The sequence below is a fragment of the Prosopis cineraria genome, unplaced genomic scaffold, assembly GCF_029017545.1.
Source record: "Prosopis cineraria cultivar Desert tree isolate PC_DT_omini unplaced genomic scaffold, ASM2901754v1 PC11, whole genome shotgun sequence".
NCBI classification, from domain to species: Eukaryota; Viridiplantae; Streptophyta; class Magnoliopsida; order Fabales; family Fabaceae; genus Prosopis; species Prosopis cineraria.
Genome location: NW_026555342.1, coordinates 39987469 through 40001229, shown reverse-complemented (window position 1 = coordinate 40001229; position 13761 = coordinate 39987469).

Here is a 13761-nt window from a genome sequence, read left to right as displayed (position 1 = left end):
GCCTTTTGCTTGTCAAATTTTTTATGACTTGAATGATTTTCAAATAACATTTATATTTAAAGAGAGCTAATTTACTCTAATATATATATATATATATATATGACTTAATGTTCAACTAACGATTGAGTGGATGAAAATTAAATCTTAAAAGTAGAAGAGAGATTTGTATTTTCTATCTATTGATTATAGGAGAGGTTTGTATAGGTTGTAAAAACATAAGGGGAGTATATGTAATTAAGGTGAAATATAGGGTAAGTCAATTTATTTTACTCTAAAAGGATTTTGTGTTTTATTTTAGAGTGAAAGAGCAAATTGGCTTGTCCAAGAGCATTTGGGACTCTCATAATGTTTCCCTTCAATTTTAAAAACAGAGCAATCCATTCCTCTACTATTAATAAAAGTTGTCTTTAACCATTAATTAACTAGAAAATGATAAAAAAGCCTAAAAAATTATTAAAAAAAGGATCATTAAAATTTTCATGGTCTTTTTTTTTTTTACAATTCTTAAGACATTTACTCTAATTTTTGGGCAGAATGACAAAAAGGTCCCAAAGAGATCAATTAATTTAAATTAAGTCTTAAATTCTAAAACTAAGAATTTGCAAGTTTAGTTTTTAATTTCACAGCTTTGTTGTAATGAATTTTCAATTTGTGTTTCAAATTTTAACAAAAAAATAAATTTATTTATTCTTTATCCATGTTAAAATTTGACAAACTAGTTACAAATTCATGACAATTTTTGTAACAAACTTGCAAATTCCTAGAGTTTGGCATTTGAGACCTAATAATTTAAATTAATTGATTCTCTTGAGACCTTTCTACCATTCTTCCTAATTTTTGGATCATTTTTTAATAGATTAATGGTCAAAGTTAACTTTTATTAACAGTATGAACTAGATTGCATTATTTTCAAAAGTTAAAAAAAATATCATACCAAAAATGAATTTAGGATTTCAGACGATATTTTTGAATTTATTTAGGAGTCAGTTTTCTTTTTTACCTCTTATTTTATGTCATTTTGTGGAATGATGTAACACCTAAATTCTTGCACCATAAACTTAACATTTTTCATAAATAAAATTATTTTTTAATAAATAAGAAAATTACCCTACTATGTTAGAAAAGAAAGAAAACTATTAAATCACTTTATTATGGTAGGAAAAAATTAAAACCAATAATTAACAAATAATCATAATAGAAAAGAACAAAAACTCATAATTAAAATGTCTATGATGATCAAATAAAATTTAACATATTTAATAAAGGTCAGTTGTAGTGAAAAAAAAAAAGAATCAAAATAACATTTAAAAGACTACCATGATTGAAAAAGGAATTATTTATACTCTTAAAACAGCCATAACACCCTTATTATGATAAATAAAATTGACCTTAAAAATGAAAACCAAACATGACCTTTGAACATATAGCTCACAACCAAAAAAAAAAAAACATAAGGAAGGGCCAGGGAACTGTAAAATTCAAATTGTAAAATACTCCAAAAGCCCATGATATACTCAAACCAAGGTCCGCATTCACAAGTCACGATATAGAATCTCACACTAATCACAATGTAAAATTTCTCCTTCATCATTAATAATGACAATTCACATTCAAGGTATCATCATAAGGCCTCTGACAAAAACTAACAAAACTCTCCAATGTCAATCAATTATACAATAAATAGTCAAAAGTAATGAGTGTGATATGGCCTTAAAATGACAACATATAATATTAGTACATGCAAACAAAAAGGACTACTAAACCTTAAGCTTTGAGAGTCTTCCCTTCACAACTACTAGAACCCTCTCATGAAAATTAATTAATAGAAATTATACTGTGAGACGATGTATCAAAATATAATCAATAGTTAATTTATACCAGTGTGCAGGAAATGGATCACAAGTCAGCAAAGTACATATGTGATTTTCTTAACACAATCATAAAATCACATAATAAGAATTCATGATAACTATAGTCTTCCCTTATAACCTCCTAACTGTTTTCTCTAACTAATTAACTTATAGGTTATCTCTTCAATCGTGAGGTATAGCTCAATCAAAGGCTATAAAGGTCATAATTGGATCATGAATTCCCTCTCAAACACCTTAGACTAGAGAGATATCATTATGTTCTAAGGACTCATTAGCAAAGGATCAAATAATACTAATTAAGGTCCTAATAAGAGACCAACTACTGAGCTTCTAAGTCGTGGCAATACCATGGTACTATCTGGAAACATTTTCAACATACAATCATCAATTCTCTTAACCGAGTATAATCAAACAATAATGGTCAAGTAATTAATATATCAAAATTGGGTTAATTTGCAATTTAAATATTGAACTATAGTTTTAAAGACGATTTGAACCATAAACTTTTAAAAGGTACATTTTGAATTCTAAACAATTAAAGTTAGGGTAATTTTGTCTTCACCGTTAAATTAAAAAAAATCCGTCAAAATAAGGCCTAATGTGCAATTTTTATCAAATAGAGGATAGGAGAGAAAGGGAGAGTGGAATTTCATAAAAATTGCACATTAGGCCCCAATTTTAAAAAACTAACAAACGTTTGTTGAAATTTAATAGTGGGCATGAAATTGCCTTAACTTTAATTGTTTAGGTTCAAAATATACCTTTTAAAAGTTTAGAATTTAAATCACCCTTGAACCTATAATTTAGGATTTAAATTGCATATTAACTCTATCAAAATCTATTGATCTAACACATGTTTAGCAATAACACAAATATACATATACATATACATACATATATATATATATATATATATTGATCCCATTTTACTAGAGCTTTATATTAAAATATGATTATGCAATGTTATTCATCATTTATTAACACATTTTAGAATATTAAAATTTGATTATGCAATAATTTTATTTTGAAAAAAATAATTATTTATTAGTAATATTAACCTTCTAGGGTTAATATATCTAATTGACCAAACTATATTCTATTCAAACAAAATGGATTACAGGAACCTAGGAGGACTTGGGGATTTATTGTTGTTAGTAGTAATATTAATTATAAAATAAGAACAAAGTGAGATTGAACCCCAAACCTTCCTTCTATTAGAGAGACCACTACCACATAATTATTTAAATAAGACAACTCATACTTGACAGTTATTAAAGATAAGTGACAAATACAATAGGTAAAGAATACTTGACGATTATTTCAAAACAACCGTCAAGTAAATAGAAATATATTTGATGGTTATAAGTAAATAACCGTCAAATATATCGCGTAAGAATATTTGACATTTTTTTAAATGTAACCATCAAATATAGGCTTGTTATATTTGATGGTTTTCTATAACCAAGCATCAATTATATTATTTTGAAAAAGAATATTTTAAAAAAAATATATATTTGATGCTTGTTGTAAAAAAACCGTCAAATATGTTTGATATATACTTAACAGCTATCTCTCAATAGATATCAAATATACAATACTTGACGGTTATTTTATAATAATCATCAAGTATTATATTTTAAAATTAGATTCCAGAACTAAATTGTTCTCTCTCTGCTCGCACTTCAACCTCTTGAAACCTCTCTAGGCAAATGCAAAAATAAAATTTTGGCCATCAAACCAAAATTTCACCCTGTTTTGAGGCTGGGTTCATGATTTTTCCTTTTATTTTCTCATTATGAAGCTCGTGTTGGTCTTCATCTTAACTCCCGCAGCCTCCCCTCTTTGTTTTCGATGTGCTCTCATTCCTTGGGGTTGGTTCTTTGATTTTTTTTGTCATTAATCCTTCTTTTGAGTAAATAGATTATAGATTTTGGTTTATTTATGGCAAATGGTTGTTTAAAATTAATTTTTGTTGACCTATGGCTGTTCTTCATTATGGTTCACTGTTCTTCTTGATTTTTTTTTGTTAATTGATTTTGGATGTTTTAGGTTTTAATTTTAAGAGTTTAGAAATTTTCCTATTAAATTTGTAGTTAATTTGAATATTTTCATTGTTAATTGTTGCATGCATTGTTTTCTTTTGTGTTTGCTATTACCATGTGGACTGAGTATTGTGCTGTTGATGCTATGTAGTCTTGAATGTAGTTGTAAATTTATTGTTTAGCTTTTTTGTTGACTAGAGTAGAATATTTAGAACTAAAATTTAGAATGAAGAGAGGGCATAAGACCCAAGAAATGTTCATTTTTAAGCCGTTATGCTGCTTAAATTTTTTTAATATGTAAGATTTGTTTGAGTTGTTATGTGATTATTGCTACTATTATTGTATTTGTTGTTTTAGATTAATCAAGAGGGCATAAAGTCTACAAAACTCTCATAGTTACTGGCATTAAAAATTAGCTAGTTACCAGTTTAAAATAAGATTAAAGAGGGAATGTGCAAATATGTGGTACAGAGTAACCCGCTTTATTTTTGTCTATGTCATTAGCTGTAATGGGGCACACCGTGCATCACGGTACATATGGTAGCAATTTCTACTATCATATGATAGTTCAAAAGGCAAACTTCTGTCGCTCATTATTTCCACATCTGATGTTCAATTGGAGTGATTAAAGTGCCCACACGAAGCTTACAATATATACTAGCTAGTGGAATAAGTTTGGACTCGATCTAACAGTTCGATCTAAAATTAAACACTTGGGTGTAAAATGTCACTTTTTCTTTTAAAACTTACACCATAAGTACTCAATTCTCATTTCTTGTACTATTAAACCACTTTGGGCTTTGAACCAAGTTAAAAAAGACTACATGCACATGATTGACACTACTAATCACATATATCACATCATTTACTCAAATTGACCTCTCAATGCCACATTACACACTTATGGACTTATATGAGGCATAACATATAAACATATAAACACATATACACAGTTAGACTTGTTTCACTTTTAACCTTCTAACTCTTACATATAGGGCTTCGCCTCACCATATGGTCGGGAATAACAATACAGTCGACTTTTCTAAATAGGGCTCTGTCTCATCATTTGTGTCAAGTTCTCACATATATACACAATTCACAATCAATTCACATATACGCAAGTGAAACAAGTTATATAACAAAACATATTTGCTTGATTAGTATCTAAGCTTACCCATGTACCCTCTCACTAGGGCACCCTCAGCTAGATGAAACATCATACATATATATATATATATAAGAAAGTTTTCACAACATAATTCATATATACATTTACTTATACATCCTAGTTAGCAACTCAAACATTAACAACACATTCTCCATTCATTTCACTCAATGGTAGTCATACCACTACTAAATGAAATTACTCTTTCCTCACTTCCTTTCCTAGCCGTATCATGCTCTCTTCAGTTGTGTTCAAAAGTAACAGAGTGAGACATACATCTCAATAACTCAAAAATAACCCTAATTAACAATTAGTAAGCAAAATCATAAACAAGTGATAAAGTAGTAGCATGTGTTTTAATCAAAATAATATCATATGCTTACACAGAAATTCATTCTCATCAATCTCATCATGATTATGCAATGCATTCTTAGTTTCACCTAGTGGAGTAATCTCTATGCTCAGACTAGGATTTCCAGTCATATGGAATAGGGCCCACCATACCACTACTCAAACTAGGTAATCCTCTTCACATATGGGTGGTCTCCTAGGTCTGTCATGGTGAAGTTAAACTCTACACTCAAGATCATCAGGACTTTCTAACCTTATACAGAGTAGGACCACAACTCCCTACCTTAGTCTAGGGTAATCTCGTGGATCATTCCATATCCTAGGTCCATCGTGGAAAAGTCAAGTTCTGTACTCTAGATCATCATGATTCTTCTCCTAGGTTCATCCTAGTGGAATCAAGCTCTATACTCTAGATCATTAGGACTTCCTGAACCTCTTCAAGGTAAGGTTGTGTCCCCCTACCATAATCCATAGTATTCTCGTGAATGTAATGCATATCAATATACATGTCATTCAAATTCATTTCAATCAATACTCACACACTTGCATGCATATTCTTTCACAATTCTGCTACTCTTAATAGTTCACAACACAATGCACATGGTTATACAAAAATACTCGTAAATGATTTCACAAACAAACAAGTAAAAAGGTTACTCCAGTTATCTTTAACTCTTGTTACTAAGGGTTACCAATTACACTAAGCTCCCAGGGTGTAGATTCTTACGAGTAATACCACAGGTGCTCAATCTATATAACACAATACTCCTCAGTTAATTCTCAATACTTAACATAGGTGTTGATTCGGCTAAACCAAATCCCTCAATACAAAAATGACACAATTAGAATCCCTTTGAATCTATTTATCTATTATTTATAATCATTAGCCCTATAGGCTACTTAAACAACTACAATAACCTCCTAACTCATTATTCAACAAAAATTTTGCCATTTAACCTAACTTTTTAGACTATCTTGAGTCTAAATCTTTAAAGTTTAACCATTCAACTCTATACTAATCACAAAACCTTAGTCCTATATTTGATAGCCTATTTTAAATCTTTTTTTAGATTACAACACCTTAGAACCTCATGATTCAATTTCTCAAATGATGAAATTCAATGAAAATAAGATAGAAATGAAGCTTGAGGTTGCGCGATTCTAACCGAACAAGTTACTAATCGAAGCAGACTCCAAACCTCCATATATGGCTTGCCTTAACAAAGCTGAGCTTCTCAACCTTTCTAGATGCATTTTTTACTTTTTTACTTCTAATTTCACGACTTATTCATGCCAGCTTTAAGTGATTCCTGGATAATGCACCATGACGCATGCAGCTTCCGCCGCGGCATGTGGTATAATGAAGCCAATCTTACTTGTGCTCGCATGTTAAGCCTCATATTTTCATTCTATCCTTCAATCTTATCAATACAACATCCAATTAACATAAATGATTAAGTCAACATTCAAACCACAATCAATCCGCTAATTACTAATTTATCCCTGATTAGTAACTAATTTCAGGAATTGAAATTCAAGATGTTAAAGCAAACAAGGCATACTTTGGTGTAATTGAGCGTATATGGATTTAGATTACATATCCTTTTAGGTTTTGGTCTTCAGGTGCAAGTGGATTGATCATCAAAATGGCTTGAAATTTAATTATCAATTTTGATTTTTACAAGCAACTTTGAGAAAAGAAGGGTATAAAAATGAGCCTTTTATTTTGGCGCAACAAGCTAAACAAGTGTTTTACATCCCTAACCCTTCTAATAAGGGATGGTCTATTTTTCTGTTAAATGAAAAAGTAAATGAAGATGAAGCAGTTGAAAATGACCCATTTGAAGGGACATCAAATTAAAGTAATGTTACTGTAGATGATGCTCTATACATGAGAAATGATCACAATAAAGGCATTTAGATTTCAAAAAGGGGTAAATTATTATAGCATAAGAAGAAAATATTTTAAGGAGGGGGAAGTAAAAAAACAAGAGTCAAGGAAATGAAAAAAAGCAACTTGAACATGTAAATTTTAAACTAATTGTGTGAATTTTGTTTAGGTTGATTAATGTTTGATTTAATTGTGTTTCTTTATATATAAATGGCTTCTGATAGTAAGTCTATTGATATCCCTTCATCAATTTCAGCTATAAATTCGACTAAGATTCTAAGTACACAGAAAAAGTTAGAGCAGGAGTATAATAAAATCCAACGGGGCCTAATGATAATGAAAAGGTGACAAAAACTAGAGATGCAAGAAAAAATTGATGGGCAATGGAACAAAAAAGTGCAAGAAATTAAATCTTCAAAATTCATAAATTATATTCGGGTGTCAGTAAAGGCTACTGTGCCTATGACAGTAAAATTATGGTGTAAAGTAGATGAGGCAAAGAAGGCTCTTGTTTAGGATACCATGGTGGTAAGTTACATTTTACTAAGTGTATTTTAGTATGAACTATTTTTAAATTGATGTATCTGATATATTTTTTATTTTATTTTGTAGTCAAGATTTGAAATTGACAAGAGCAAGAAAGATTTTGCCCTACAAAAGGCTGGGAGAGCACTATAGTCTTTTAGATATTTCATCACATAAAAATATTTGAAAGATCTTGATGCTAAATTTATAGCTTGAGTTCCTTCCCCATTACAACCTTTGTTAAAACAAGAGGATTGAAATGCTTTTGTTGCCTCACAATGTGAGAAGGAATTCATGGTATTAGTATTTCTTAAATTTCAAGTTTGATATTATTTATTGATTGTATGTGTATGTACTAAAAAAAAATTTTGTTATTAACTTGTCAAGAAACTGAATGCTCAAAATAAAAAACAGTAGCAAAGAACGAATATTATTATAGAGTAGGGAGGTTGGGGTATGCAGCCATTGAACAGAAACAAGTAGAGGAGGAGGGATCAAAAGTTACCATATCCTACTATAAGTTATGAGCATTGGCATGTGCTAATAAAGAAGGAATTATTGACAACCCCTGCATGAATGAGGTTACTAAAAAAATTGTAAGTATAATACTTATCTATTACTTAATAATTGATTATGAACATCCAAACTAATCATATTTACTCTACACAGGATTCCATCTCTCAAAAAGTCTCACAAGGCAAGGTTTGGAAACTAACTGTCATTGTTTATTTAGGGTGAGAATGATTACAACTATTTGGAAGATACTTCTGAACGTAGAGTAGTTGCAATGGGGCGTGGGCACAATATTCCTAGGGACACAATCCATAATCATCTTCTCTCACCTGACTACGTGAGAGTTTCTCTACTTGTTGCAATTCCAACTATCCATTGCCTATTCCTATCGATTAGGCACAAACGGTGGGAGATACAATAGGGAACTTTATTCATAGTCTAGTACCTTGTAACGGTGGTAACACCAAAGCCGACAAAGGACCCGTTGCCTCCAAAGAAAAGGGTATGGTTCAAATAGTTAGTTATAATTTTATAATATAATTATAAATATCTAAATTTTTTGTTGTGAAATCAAGAGGGAAGAGCAAGTTGAAAGGTAAGTTAGGCTATACCAAAGAGTCAATCACAGTTTTGTAGTATCTAATAGCCCTAGTGTCTGTCATATAATACAAATATCGTGCCTCTCTTAAGACTTATGTGATAGCTATAGGGATGGCTCGTCAAGTAGTGATTGGGGATGTCATTAGGTTTGATGATGGGCTATACAGAAGATCGAGCTCACTTGAAGTTTTTGGGGATGAAATTTTAAATGAAACCCTCTAGCGTGAAATGGCCAGCACTAGTCTGATGAGCTTCTACATGAGGTATTTTTTCGATAGTGCTTAGTTAATTACTTAAATTATATATATTTACATTAAAAGAAAGATATTCATAAAAAATCTTCTAATTAATTCAGCAATGAATCTCTTAGTGGTCAATAAGAGGTACAATGTTGACTATGCTATTTGAGAACCAAAAATAACTTCGTAATAAATAACATCCCAATAATAATAAAATATATCAAATCAAAATGAATGAACTACAACAATTATGTAAATTAAAGAGGCAACAATTCAATATAAATAAATCACTAAACTTTGAGATTAAGAGTTCTATATAACTTCAAAATCATGAACCTTGAGATCTACTGTGGTGAAGCAATCTTAACACTTAATCTTGAAAAAAGAAGGATTGATTAAATAAATAAATAAAAAAATAACATTTATTAATTTAGTTAAAATCCAACAGAGTATGAATTTACCAATTAGTTAAGAACTCTTATTTTTAAGGACTTATTAGAATAATTAACAAATATGGACACATAATTCATAAGGGTAAGTAACTAAACGCAACTTCAGCCACAAAAACAAATGTGGACACATAGTCCATGATGATAATACTAACCAAATGCAGCCCGAAACCAAAAAAAAAATGCATGTGTTAAACCCACAAATAACAACTGTGAGGATAAAGCTCATGAAAGCCAAACTAACTATTCATTGACCATAGTATACCAAGGGCTGACAAGAATGCCGTTAGCAACTAGTGTTCTGTATAAAGTTTCTTTTAAATTCATTTTCAAATATGCGAGAAAATAGTTACTATTAAAATACAACTTTCATTTTCAATTTCAAATTCGCTTGAATCATTTTAAACTTCAATTCAATACTTGCAAGAATAAAATTTCATAATTAATGTCCAAACTTGCATTTCTTGATTAACTAAAATTACCAAATCTAGTGAAAATAATGCTATCAATCTCAAAAATATAACTCATAAGTAAAATACATGCATAAACCATAATTTAATTATTCTTCACCACTTTCCATGATTGTGTTTATCAAATAAAAAAATTATTAGAACTTATAAAAGCATTTTCATCAATTCTAAAAATATATATTATGACTTCAAGAGCTAGAGTAATTTAATTAATAAAGGTAATCAATCCTGGAGAAATATTTATTAATGACTATGAATTGTTAGAAATAATATTTGATAAAAAGAAAATTCGTTAATAAATTGATTGGAATGTTATCTACTTTACCTAAAGTGTTTTCAAAGTTCAAAGTTCAACTCTTATAACTTCAATCACATGTCTCCTCTTCCAAACACCATATAAAATATATTAAGATTTTAATATACTTTCAACAAGTTCAATAGTTTCCTTCCAACATTATCACTACTAGTATTTAATTATAATAAATTTGAAATTTTAGAACTAAGACTTTGTACATAAAAGTTACTCAATAGCCATAGCTAATTACTCCATTAAAATACAATCTCCCCTTAAACTTGTTGTCAAAACATCAAATGTACATCATTTCTAGACCACACAATAAAGCTTTTTAACAGTTAAATCTCTTGCCCAATGATCTTTCAATAATCATATAACTTCAAAGAATTTTGTTAGCTACACATAACTTCATCAACACTTTCATAATTAAATTTCTTTACAGCATTCAAGTTAAGTTCAAGGGTCAATAACATCCAAACTAGATATGCTTCTCATATAAGAGTTAGTTAAATCTCAAAAAATGCATTTTTGAAACAAAACACTTCCTAACAAGCATTTTATTGAACATTTTGCAAGCATCAAGCCTTAAACTAATACTAACTTCCTCTTTAATTCCATCTCGATAATTTTTCTAAAATTCTCCAATATCAATTTTTGAATAAATCTAGCTTCTCAATTTTCATTCCTTCAACAAAATCAAAATAAGCTCAAATAAAATTCAAGTCCATGCTACTTCATTTTGCTTGAATAAACTAAAAATCTCATCTTGCCTAAACCCCTCCTTCCCTGTTCGAACATACCAGTAATAGGGCAAGGAAAAATCACAATCTTCACCATTAAATCACACACACACAAACAAAACAAACAAGGAGAAGGGAGAGGGTTAGATGCACTTGAAGCAGGGCAAGACAATGAATGAGAGATTCGATGGCAGCACCCACAACAGCACGGACATCCTCCCAATTACAAAAGCAGGCAAATGATAGAAATGGAGAAGGGAAGGTTTCGGCTTCTCTCTCACTTAGCCGCCGATAAAAGCTCGAGATAATAAAAATAATAATACTCATTTAGGCACCACCAAGATTCAAACATAGGGCCGGATAAGCAATAAGAACCAGGAGGAATTTCATTAAACCACCAACACATCTTGTTGCTTTTGCCCAACAAATAATAAAAATGCAATAAATTTATCTTATTTTTTATTTGAATTTTATTATTATATTCTGGGTTATTACAATATATGAATAACAAGAAGAAGGGAATTGCTCTAAAAGCCATAGAAAAAGAAGAATCTAAAGCTAAATCAGATAAAAACAAGGAATTTACAATGATAGTCAAACGCTTCAAAAAAATTCTACAAAGGCTATAAGAATTTTAAAAAGGGTCCTCTAGAAACAAGAGAAATCAAAGTGAGCCTCTCACCTGTTGCGAATACAAAAAGTTGGGACACACCAAATGAAATTGTCCTCAACGGAAAAAAAAAAAAAAAGTGAGAGAAAAAGAAGAAGAAAGAGAAGTTTCAAACGAAAAGAAGGCGTTTGCAGAATTGCAGCATGGGAAGATAACTGTTCAGATGAGGAGAAAGGAGATAGCTCGTCAGATGAAGTGGATTATTACTTCACCTTAATCCGCTGTCGCTGACCAACATGTTGGAACTCACCTTGCTGTCGCAACCTTATGCATGATTAACCTAATGCATTGTGGAAATAAAAATAACGTTGATCTTTTTTGTTATTGGTACGCCATCCATATATGGTCGGGGATGACAATTCAGATCACTCTACTAAACATTACAGGTGCTGCTGTAAAATCATTACTCCATTTTAATTTAATATTTTTGGATAAAATTAATTTAAAACAATGTTTATATTTTGATTAATTTTTTTTTATGAAATTTCTATGTGTATAAGAATGGTTGAGAAGACATAACTTAATTATATAAATTTTGAGTCATAAAGTTATTTAATTAATATAAAAGTTATATAATTTTTAATAAAAATATAAAAATGCATAAATTTTTTTTTAAAAAAATTCAAGGATTTTAACCTTAATGGATTAACAAATTTAGGGGATCAAACTATAAGAGATCAATTGTTGGTAAAAAAAATTTATAAGATATCAATTCAAACAAAATAAATTATAAGGACCTATTAAAATTGAAGAAAATTATCAAGACCGGCAAATTAGTTTTTCTTTACTGCTATACTACTTTAAGTCCTAGATATAAAAGTTAATTAACTAGTTTACATATATTAAAAAAATTATATAAATTAATATATAAAATAATATGTATGAGTTTTTTCTAAAATATTTTTGTTTTAATCATTGAATCAAAAACAATCTACATACATAATATATATATATATATATATAAAATCTATACAAGTAATTTAAAAAATAAAATAAAATAAGAGAAACAATGAGGACTAGGGTCTCCTGCTGCCAAGACCATCTCTTCATTCCAATTATAGCCATCGGATCACATGGATTTGGCTAAAGAATACTATAACATTTCTTTGATGTTGACAATAATTTTCTTTACAACAGATGTAAAAATGTTGCTTAGTTTGGGTATTTGATTCTTATTTTTAAGTGATAAATATTTAAGAACATTTCAATTTTTTAAAAAATAGAATAGTAATAATTTTCAAGTCTCAACATTAAATTTTTAAGGGTTCATATGTAATTTGAAACCTAAATTATAAGTAGAGCTGTTAATTAGAGCCAGTTCAGTTCTAAAGGACAAACCCTTGAAGGGTTAGGGCCTAAACAAGTTAGCCCTAATAAGTCTGATTATATGTCAGTATTCTCTTTTTTAAGGCTCAGCCCTAACCCTCAGGGCTAAAGGACAGGCCCTCAAGGCCTTAACTCTATTTTTTAAAAAAATTTTTAATTTAAAATTATAAAAAATATACTTATAATCATAAATAAATTATTATACATAAAATTAAGTTTAAGATAATAAATTTAAATTAATTTACACCACAATAATAAAGAAAACTTAAACATTTAGGTCTAATATTAAATAGCAACATCAAAGTTAATACCAATAAAAATTAGACTTAGCTAAGATTATCAACTAAATCTTAATAAATGAATGAGGGATGGATGAATGCATTTAATATGTTTATTTCTTTGAGTGATATATTTAATCTTTTATTTTTTTTACATTACAATTTTTTAAAAAAAATAATAAAAGGGCTTAAAAAGACCTGTCCTTTTTTTTTTGGCTTGAAAGCTCTTTTAAGCTTGAATTACTATTTTTTCTTCCAAAATAGCTATCAGTCCTAGTTATTTTTGAGCTTAAAAGGGCTGATCTGACAGGTTTGGCCCTAATTGACAGTTCTAAT